Source organism: Carassius gibelio, chromosome B25 (genome assembly GCF_023724105.1).
Source record: "Carassius gibelio isolate Cgi1373 ecotype wild population from Czech Republic chromosome B25, carGib1.2-hapl.c, whole genome shotgun sequence".
Taxonomy (NCBI): Eukaryota; Metazoa; Chordata; class Actinopteri; order Cypriniformes; family Cyprinidae; genus Carassius; species Carassius gibelio.
Genome location: NC_068420.1, coordinates 11,368,147 through 11,379,707, shown reverse-complemented (window position 1 = coordinate 11,379,707; position 11,561 = coordinate 11,368,147). Strand labels below are relative to the sequence as shown.

General features: G+C 34.6%; 2 long non-coding RNA genes across 2 annotated transcripts; one reads left to right on the top strand and one right to left on the bottom strand.

The window, feature by feature from the left end:
* The first annotated feature begins 1,091 nt into the window (after positions 1–1,091).
* Positions 1,092–2,339, top strand: LOC128014488 (uncharacterized). Its single transcript, XR_008183560.1, has 2 exons — positions 1,092–1,368; positions 1,458–2,339. It is a non-coding gene; the product is annotated as an uncharacterized LOC128014488 (long non-coding RNA).
* On the bottom strand, positions 2,340–3,998 carry LOC128014489 (uncharacterized). Its single transcript, XR_008183561.1, has 2 exons — positions 3,662–3,998; positions 2,340–3,121 (listed from the first exon to the last, which is right to left on the bottom strand). It is a non-coding gene; the product is annotated as an uncharacterized LOC128014489 (long non-coding RNA).
* Positions 3,999–11,561: the final 7,563 nt, after the last annotated feature.

Sequence of the window (11,561 nt, the reverse complement as noted above, 5' to 3'; positions counted from 1 at the left end):
AGTATTGTGTGCACGTTTAAGAAGTTAGTTAGCCATATTGCAACTAGCCAGCTTTTATTTTGGCCAAGTAGTAAAATTACCCTTACGAAAAAAAACATGATTTTACTATCAAAAACCACAAATAAATAAATAAATAAATAAATAAAACACATGGTCGATATAGTTAAATCATGGTATCCACAGATTAACCATGGTTTTGCTACTCACCATAGTTTAACCATGGTGTTTGTAGTAAAACTGTGGTTATACAAATGGTACGTTAATCATTACACTAAAAAAACAATGTTACTACACTTTTACTATAATAAAACCACAATGCATTAAATATAGAAAAACTGTTGTTTCATCTCATAAATAATTATAACAATTATACGTATAAAACTTATACTTATTTAACTTTATAATGGTTTATAAGTCTTATATCGTGACATTATTTATTTAAAATATATACAGTATCTTACTATCTTATTGATATTACAATAAATATTGTTAAAATCAAAAGTGCCATATTACACATTCATCTAATCAGATATTTGATATGTTGGTTGTTTAAGGAAAAATAATATTTTTATTTTCATTATTATTGTTGTAATTATGTATAGTGGTATTTGCCTGCTTTGAGTAAAGTAACAAAACAACAATGCCAAGATATGAGACTTGTATTATATCTAAGGGAAACATTCTATTGTAAGTTAAGTGGATGCATTATATTCATTGCGTATTATAAATCATAATCTTAAATGCTATAACCACAAATAAGTAAACATTATAACACATTAAAACTGTTGTTATGATTACTCATGAGATGATATGACATATTACAAAGTTTTTTTTCTAATACATTATGCATTCATCATAATGCCATAAGAATTCTCTTATAATTTGTTTTAAATACGGGCTTCATAGGAAGTGTTACCGTTAAGTTTAATCGATAATGTACTTCTTCACTGATGTTATACAATATCCTTATACAAATGGAAAAAAAATGTTTACAGCATCTAATGCTTTTATCTTGCAGTGAAACACAACTAAGATGATGAATAAAATCAAGTGAACCACAGAGATGGCATCGTCCAAGAGCACAGGCATGTATTTTTCTTTTTTCTGCATTGGTAAGAAAACTATTAACTCAAAGAAAGTATATGTAAACATTTAAACATCATATACTAATAATGAACAAGAGTGCAGATTAAGTAACAAATATATAAATGAAAACCACCCAAGATCAGTAAACAATCTTTAACTATTACTGTATTCATTTTATATTAAGGGAGTTCATCCAGAGGCAGCGAGTGAACTTTGTGTCCTGAAACCAGAATCAGTTGGGAAGAATGGAACCAAGTCTACCCAATTAAAAGGCTTACACAGGTAATTCACAACTCTGTTTGTGTGTGTGTGTGTGCGCACAGCTATAGCTTAATGTCTTCGTGACTCATCATTTGTGTTCATTTCTTTAGGTCCCCTTCCAGATGCTGATGTCTTGGCTTCTGGTGCAAAACTACGTCAGATTAATCCCAAGCCTTTGCTGCCGCAAATACTTGAGGGCATGTCAAAAAAGAGTTGTCCCTCTTGGCAGTCCACTTTCATTCCAGTGTCCCCGTATAGCTGCAGGTGTTCCTGATCTTAATTTCCCCCCACTACCTGTGCTTGGTTTTCAGTTTGGCTGTAATTTTAAATTTGGCCAGACGGACGAGTGCATGATCCATCTGAAACATTCGTTTGGACTAGTGGAGGTAAAAAGCACCTCTGCTGAAAACATTGCTCAGGTTCCATTTATGAAAATTCAAAGAGGACTAGCCAAACTTAAAGAGACCCATAAGTACTACTGGCAGGTACAAGGTCAGACTGCAGTGACTGGTCTACACTGGTGTGACTTTGTGACTGACACACAATCAGATTTCATAATACAGATGATCTGGCGAGATGATGCCTTCATAACATCAATGAAAGTACTGTTATAACGTTTATCTGGATGTGTATCTTTCAGTGGTATGAATGGACAGATTCTGTTCATATTATAGTATGAACCTAAGATTTATTTTTACATTCATAGTAAATATATACTTTATGTAGTTGAGTAGTATGTAGCATATTTTGTAGTAGATCTTTGATAACATATTAGATACATCACAAATTATAACAATAAATATATTGTACTTGCTATTAATTAGATAAATGTACATACCAAGGTGAATACTTTTTGTATGAAATCTTCTGTAATGTATATGATATGCATATTCTTTTACTACTTGCGTATATTTACATTTGATACATTGTGTGATATAACAAAGAAGATTTTTTTCATGAGTTATTATAAAAATACTTTTCATTGTCAACTATTTCATTGTGTCTGTGAAATTATTTTCAGGGACATTTTATTTAAATAATTTCATTATACAAAATATACAATTTTACATTACAATAAAAAAAGGAAAAACACATTTAATGGTGGTAGGTATGCATTGCAACTAACTGAAAAGGTAAAAAAATGTAATAAATAAAAAACTACTATCAAATGTTAACACTGTAACACTACTATTGTAATAATATAGGTTCACTGCTCAAGAAACATTGGTCCCTGATAATAAACCATAAAACAGCAATTATGCCAGATCTGATTAATTCTTCCTGACAAGGTGAGTGGCACAACAGAATCCCAGATGTGTATTTCCTTGACCCTTCGAATCACTCTTTCCACCAGAAGTCTGAGGCGTGCAGTGGTCCTGTGTTTTTTCACAGTCCTGTTTGCTGAACTGCTTGGCACATTTGAAAGGTGGAATGATCCGTCTAGCACCAATACTGGAGAGCATATATTCAATAGTGAACCCCTTGTCTGCCATAACCACATCTCCACTGCACCACACAGAGCTACCCCAACCAGACCTTTGAATGTGGTAGTGCACTTATAACTTCAGAGTGGAGTTTCAGTGATGTAGGGCTTTCACAGCAGATTTCTGTACAGTCCAGGATGACATGCAGGTTTTGATTGAACGAACAGTAATTCTCTGGCATGGAGGAGCTTATTTGTTGCCTGGAAATCTAAATGGGTAGTGAATCCAGGTAATCGTCCTGCTCAGCATAGCCACGCTTACCCAGAAAATGTCAGCGATAACTTGATTGACTGAAACAAACAAATATATATTTAATTATAAGACAGAACCATTGTATTTACAAAATCATTTAATTCAACAACTGGTGTTAGACTCATACAGGTATGTTATAATTAGACCAAGATTTCAATCTAATAACTTGAAAGAATTTGCTTTACCAAGACGTAAAGTGACCATGGTTTTATTATAGTAAAAGTGTAGTAACATGTTTTTTTAGTGTAATGATTAACGTACCATTTGTATACCCACAGTTTTACTACAAACACCATGGTTAAACTATGGTGAGTAGCAAAACCATGGTTAATCTGTGGATACCATGATTTAATTTTGTGTGTGTGTGGTTTTTTTTATATATAGTAAAATCATGTTTTTTTCGTAAGGGTAATTTTACTACTTGGCCAAAATAAAAGCTGGCTAGTTGCAATATGGCTAACTAACTTTTTAAACGTGCACACAAGACTCTCGAAAAGCATGTTCTCTTTTTTATATAACTTAATTAGTGTAACATTTGAATAAAACTGTTAAAATATAAAATATCAGACGCTGCTTACCTCCTTTTGCCATCAATCAACCATTACTACTTCCTGTGAACGGCGTGCGTGTGACGTCACATGGGGCGGGGCAACGCGATACTCCACCTGAGTCCTTTTCGTTTGATGACTTTTTGTCTGAGTCCGTTTCGTCTGATGACTTTTTTTCTGAGTCTGTTTCGTCTGATGCCTAACGTTAATTGTATGAGACCTGACACCTGACGTCGTTTTTCCTGAGACCTGAAGCTTTTCAGTCAGAGACGCGATGCCGTTTTGTCCGATGACTGAAGCCTTTTAGTCTGAGGCATGACGCCTTTTCATTTGATGACTGAGATCTGAGGATGTCCTAAAATGTACACCGTACTCGTGTGGTTTGTTGTAGCCTGCCCGTAATTTAATTTTAAAATTATTTTCACAATAATTACTGATCAATACTTCAGACCAACATACAGGCCAAAGGTCAGCTAAATATTATTTGCAGAAAGTGTTTCGTTCAACACAAAATCCTGACGAATGTATTTCATATGGTCTAATCGGTCTAATCCAGTGGTTCCCAACCTTTTTCAACTCGCTGCCCACACAACCAAACACATATGTTTGCGCGGCCCACTGCAGAAAAAAATAACTGACCCCGCTATTGTTGGGTTAATAACTTAGTACTCAGAAGCTAGATCGTTAAATGTCTTTTGAATGAACTGGCGGTTTGGCAGCGCTTGGCACAACAACTGCTGTTGTTCTGTAGCATAGTTACAGTTTAATATTATTTTTTTGTTATATGAAATTGTGTTATTATGTTATGACTTAGACATTTTTACATTTATTATTTCTTTTTAAAGTTATTGATGGCCCACCTTCAATGCCATCGAGACCCACTAGGCCGAGGCCCACAGGTTGAAAACCACTGGTCTAATCAAAACAAAAATTATTTTTGAATCCTCTCCTTCTCATATCTGTAAATTGACAAGCAAACATTGATGTATAAATACTGAATAAATTATATTATATATTTAATTTGTAATTAATACCTCAATAAATCATTGGTCATGTTTTAAAGATCATTCTCAACATGCTTTTATAACTAAAACTTTATTATAACTAAAACTTTATTTTCCAACAAATGACCAATTAATGTTCCATGTTCCATTAATATGCCCAATGAGTATATAAAGTATTCACCAAGGAAAAATGTATTAATAATAAAAAAAATAATAATAAAAAAATATATATATATTGTCCAATAGCCTATGTTTATGGTCTCTGAATGTTAAAATCTAGGTGATTTAAATAATTTCATTTGTCCACTATCAATCCCCTTCGTGCTGCTGCAGTAGTGTGAAATTAATAGTTCAGTGCTTTGTGTCACTGTGTCATTTAGGATGGGATAGTGTTGTCACTGAACAGAAGCAGGAGGTGTGAACACAGGATTTGTTCTCTGTTACATAGACAAGACCTGTATTAAAGATGCATGCTGTATCAGTTACAGCTAGAGGGACACATTTGTTGAGCTCTTGAAGCATAAATCACGCAAAAGCACTGTCTCTTTTCAAATCCTCACGAGGAAAATATGAGAGCATCATCCTATCATCCTGATGATGGTGGGGTGGGGGGGGGGGGGGGCATTTATATTCATGTTATATTGCATGCAGATATTTTCCATACAAATCGTAAAAACAAAACAAAAAATACATTTATTTTTTTAATTATTTAGTTTTTATAAGAAAAAAAAACACACACACCTTGCACAACTGGACAAAATTGAAGTAGCATTTGACTTTGCCTTTAATGAGCAGTTTTATAGGTAATTCTAGAAATATTTACTCTATTATAGATCATATTTCCACTGATATAAAATAGTATAATACTATAATAGAGAATCATTATATATAGATCAGTGCGTACTATTGTAACGTTGTCGCCATGGTTACGTCGACGACCACAACAAGAGGGAACACGTGCGTGGGAGGCGCGCCCCCTGAAACTGCCATCATCAGTTTCAATATGCGCGCTCCCGTTTACTACAGTACACACTTCTCCATCATTAAAACTGCATCAGAGGAATATTGACATAAACGGATGAATTTTCGTACACCCGAATAAGAGAGGGCTAGTGATCTGACTATGGACAAAAAGTGAGTAGAGAACTGCTAATTGTTTTGTAGTTTGATGTGTAGCAGTTTGTTGTAGGCCTACAATAATTCTTCAACCTTTTTTTATATATTTTTTGACACAAAGTCGTGCAAGATATACAATCTGAAAAGGCTAATGATATCGGTTAATATTTTAACAGTAGTACAAAATAGTACAAAATAACAGAGTGAGAGAGAGAGAGATTTATTTATCCTTTCGGAAATTTGTTCTACACCATACAGTACGTCTGATACATTTATATATAAGACAACAAGACTTAGTGTGTAGAAAACAAATCTGTGGAGAAAATAATACACAGGCTATAAGAAGAAACGCGTTTTTAACCAGCTGGGGTCACTAGTAGCTTGCAGAAGGCTATAAGCTTCCACTACTAGTAACTGCCGGTGTAGGCTGTATATTTAGTTGAATATATGGATATTCATATTAGCAATTTAAATGTAATTAAATTATATATATACAAATAATATAATTTATAGAACCTATACAAATAAGTATTTATTATGAATTTTGAAAACTTCACATTTAATTGAATGTGTTAATTACGGTTTCTTAGTAACTATTCTTAGTAACTAAAAACTGATTCAGAATAAATACACCGTTTTTTACTCACAGCATTTTCTAAGACATAGGTATTTTTACTTTGAACAGAGAAGCTGTGAGGAAGAAACTACAGACACTCATGAAGGAGAAGAACATTAATCTTCCTTTGGTGAAAAAGGTAGGTGCACTTTAATGCATTGTCCAGAAGGATGAGTCATAACTTCGTGCAGCATTATGTGCACCTCCGCTCATGATAGCTTTAAAAAATCTGAAAGATTAAGCTTTTTTCAGTGATAAAATAACGTCTTCTACCCAACTTACATACATAGACAACTACAGGATTCATCCAAGCCATGCGTTTTGGGGCATGTAGATCTGCTTGTTGGAGCAATAGCAGATTGAGAAGTGTTTGCTTTGCACAGATACCCAATAGCCTATCCTTGTTTTGAGCACAGCTTCTTTTTCTTTCTTTTTTCACAAGACTATCCTGGAGATACTCTGATGCAACAGCAAACCCATAAAGTAGTTACAACATGATTTGTTTTAAACTGTGGTACCTGTGTGCTCTATTTTAAATACTGCCATTAATTTGTTTTATGGACGACAGGTTGGTGAAGTTTGTCCTCAGATCATTGTGCTCTAAGTTATTATAACTTTTATGGAATTTTATTATTATTATTTATTTTTTATTTTTTTTTGAGGCCCATTCCCTGGTCACCTGGTCATCCTGTGAAATATCCCCTTTTGTGGAAGAATAAAGTTAAACTGATTTGGAATGACATGAGGGTGAATAAATGATGATATAATTTACATTTTTTAAAATAACTATTCCTTTAATGTTATACAGTACAGACTCTCCGAACTTTAACCTTGTGATCTATGATTCTAGGAGATTCTTGTTTTGAGTGATTGTTTCTCTCTTTGCATGTAGAATAGATGCTGCATGAGGGAAATCAGGCATTGAATTGCTTAAGATTGGTCATGGATTTAGTGTTAAACTGTCTATAAGACAAGTATTACAAGATGATGTGTATCTTTGCGTTCAATCTGAACACGATCACTTTTAATACGTCAGCTAGCGGAAAACCTGGAACGTTTGTTTTCTGAAGGAGCTCATTTCAATCATGGTGAGAGGCAGTGAAGACCTTGAGGCAACCGGGTTTCTGAGAGAGAGCCCACTTCTGCCCAACAAGTTACGCTGCCATGGAAACAGTTGCCGCTTTGGAACGGTGGACTGGTGCTGGTTTCAATTCTTTTAGTAGAGGAGTTGTGTTCCCACCATTCCTTTGACTGCAGGAGAGATTCACTGAATGTAGCACATCTGAACATGGTGCTGTGCTTTAATTAGCTCTGGTTTGCACGAGGAACATACCGTCCATCTGTACTTACTGCTACATTTTATTTTCTAATTTAAGCCTGGAGAGATTTATGTCACGCTATTAATAAATGAATGTAAAAATCGTTTTTTAATTTTTTTTATTCGTGACAATAGTATTGTTAAGATTAGGTTTAAAGACTTTCTGTGTGAGTTACAATGAAAATACTATAAAGTATAAACAATCTTAGAAAAAATAGAGAAAAATATCAATACATTTTTAATTATGCTTTTAAACTGCTAAAAAAATATCTTCTATCATATAGTTATTAAAATATTTGTGATTTATACTGCAAAACATTATTAAGCATTATTAATAATCATGAAACATTATTGGAAAAAGGGTTCATACTGTAGCAGAAAGCAAAAACAAGAGACACATGGCAGTGGAAAAGAAAAAAAAGAAAACGAGGTACAGCAACATTGAAAAACAATAGAAAAACAGAAAAGTTTCATGCAAAAACACGTTGTGAGTTAGCTATATCTTCAGAAAAGAGTTCAGTTTAAATAAATAGATTGCAATTATGTTTAGAGCTGTTAAAAACTACAAACTTCATCTTCAATATACTAATAAGCAGCAAGTTCAAAACAGCAATGCTGTTGAGATATCAGTCTCAAAAGCATCTTAGTTTCATATGCAATATGTTGACTGATTTGGATTTGGTGTCTGATAAACTAAGTGTTGGCAGGCCCTAGACCGCCCACCGAGTGTGTGTTGATGATATAGCCATTATCGAGATGAACTCCTCACCCGATAATGTTTCTTATGGGAGCTTACTGCGCTGATGATATTGGATACTTCAAATTAAACCTGCCAATTCACCTGGATTGTGTCAGGGAGCAGCGGGTTTCAAAACCGGCCAGTGTTTACACTGTATTTTTCACCAACTAGTCACCCGGGATGTTGAAATACAATTGAGTAAATTGGCAGTGAGCAGAATCACAAAGAGCAAAACAGAAACAGACATTCTGACACAGAATCCAGATTTCAGAGGAGAGTAACTGTTTGTAGCATTGTTTAGTGAAATAAGGTGAATTTAGGATGTTTCCTAATTATCTGCAAACACATTATTCTTCATGGAATCAGCAATGCCAATAAATAACCTTTATTTTTTAAGAAATATATACCAGCTTACCCTCTCTTTCCAAGCCAACATAATATACTAGTATCAGCCTATCTGAATTATTGACAGGCAGGTATTGAATGAATGTTTTTATTGGCATCAACCGGTGCCCTCTGGATCATTCCTTAATCATGTAAATGGCATGCCAACAGCCTAGCTTTCCTTTTGTCCAACTGTCCACAATGAGGTTTCTGCACATGAGGGGTTGTAACAGTACAGCTAGCAGTAGGTTGCCCCGTCTGTGACCAGTGTCTGTTATCTATTCTATTGTTTCGGTGGGCTAACATAAGCCCAGTCCCCTTGCCTTGCAGAGGACACAGCTCTGCGGACAGCTGGGTTGCCCTTTCACCCTAACAATGCAAAATTGGATTTGTAGGGGATTTACTGACTCAAGAGTCTCTTTATGAGGCTGTATCATTATTCGAGTAAACTTCACTAGTGTTGACGCACTCAAACTTAAATTATAAAATTGAATCTCTGTCGGACCATATGAAATACAAGAAAATATATTACATAATAGCATTTCTGTATTCTTTGTGATGTCTCATCTAATCCATCACATTATCAGAGGTGTTTGTTTATAAACAAATATTGATGTTACATCATCATCCATGTGATTATGATATAATGTGATCGACTGTTCTACTACACGGGTGCCGGAGCTGTTGTCACGCAGACAGTGCTGATTAATCGTGTGTTGATTAAGTCTTGGCATGTGTCACAAGCCGATGTTGAGTTGCGTATTTCCCAGAGGTGTGTGTTTCCATGTGATGCAATAATCGCAAACATGAAGAACACTGAACATATAGATGAGCTCTCTTAAGATGCTTAAATAGTGAAACATTGGATTACAGTGGTTATGTCATCAACTAAAAAATGATGATCTGATATGGGGATTTTGTTTGATTAACATAGATCTTTTAAAAATGATTCCCAAAAGCACCAGATTCAGGCCATTTGGTGCTAAAAGAAGTCCTTCTTTTGAGTCGAATATTTTGAATGGATTGATGAACTGTTTCACAAAACTAGTCTGTCTGATTCTAATTGAAACTGTCCACTCAAGAGAAAACTAAATGATCGAATGATTGCAGGTGAATTCATCCAAATTTGTAAGAACTGACTTGTACAAAATTGTAAGACTTATAGTAAAAATAAAGCTTTAATGTCTGCCACTAAATTTAATCCTCAGTGGGGCTTAAGCAGACTGTACAAAAACGTTTGATTGAGATTGTAAAGTAATATGCATTTGCTACCAATCTGCCAAAACATAAAATATTTCACTCAAAAATTGAAATTCTGTCATTAACTACTCACCCTCATGTCATTCCAAAGACGCAAGACTTTCGTTAATCTTTGGAAGACAAATTGAGATATTTTGAATGAAATCCGAGAGTTTTATGACCCTGAACAGACAGCAATGCCACTACCATGTTAAAGGCCCAGAAAGGTAGTAAGGACATTATTAAAATAGTCCATGTGACATCAGTGGTTCATTCGTGGTTCAGACATGTTTATAAAGAGAGTTTTATGTTTAGCATGTATCTTCCTCTGGTTGTAAACAAGGACATCCAGCACATCCAGAGTTACCAGCATCACACTCACGTCATAGTACTCTTGTGAATGCACGTTGAAGACTGCCATGCAAAAGAAGAAATTGTTGAATAAAGTTGATATTTTGTTTTCTTTGCAGACAAAAAGCATTGTCATAGCTTAATAACATTACGGTTGAACCACTGACGTCACATGGACTAATTTAACAATGTCGTTATTAACTTTCTGGGCCTTGTATGTGTCAGTTGTGTTGCTGTCTATGCAGGGACGGAAAGCTCTCATCAAAAAATATCTCAGTTTGTGTTTGAACGGGTTTGGAACGACATGACATTATTAATGACACAATTTTCATTTTTAGGTGAACTATCCCTTTAAGAGTGTGTTGAACTGTCATAGTATTGTCGGGTCAACATCTATTCAATCATTGAACAGGATCTGTCTCTGATAACTGGTTCTTTGAAGCAAATTGTTCAAAAGATGCGACTGGACTATATATAATGCATTCAATCTGTTGTCTGGCACAGACTGTTTAAGTAGATTTTGTGTTGTGTCTGTTACAAAGGAAGATCACCTTGCCCTCTGACCGATGTTGTCACGCGTGTGTCGCTGTCTGTACTGTATGGTTGTGTTAAGGATGCACAGACAGTGACATAATAATTCTCAGCTTACCTGTGTGACAGAAAACTCCTTTGGCCGCCAATGGTCTAATGCCACAGACAGTGTTTAGTAAATAGATAGTTCTTGATACCCACAATGCACCGTGTCTTCAAAATGTATATGTATTTAGTTATATGAATGTTATATGAATATCATATTTTATATGAATATTATATATAAATAGAAAAACTGCATAAAATGGTCAAACTGAAATTGTACATACTCTCGGGCCATCCAGGTTGAGTTTGTTTCATGATCACAACAGATGTGGAGATATTTAGCATTACATCACTTGCTCACCAATGGATTCTCTGCAGTGAATGGGTGCCGTCAGAATGAGAGTCCAAACAGCTTATAAAAACATCACAATTATACACAGATGACTCCAATTCATCAATTAACATTAATTGAAAAACTGCCAAAGAGTAATCTTTGTCTTACTTTTGGATTCAACTAAGACTAATCTATGATTTTATGTAACTGAATTAAAAAAAAATATGACCAGTCTTAAAGAAAATAATTATCT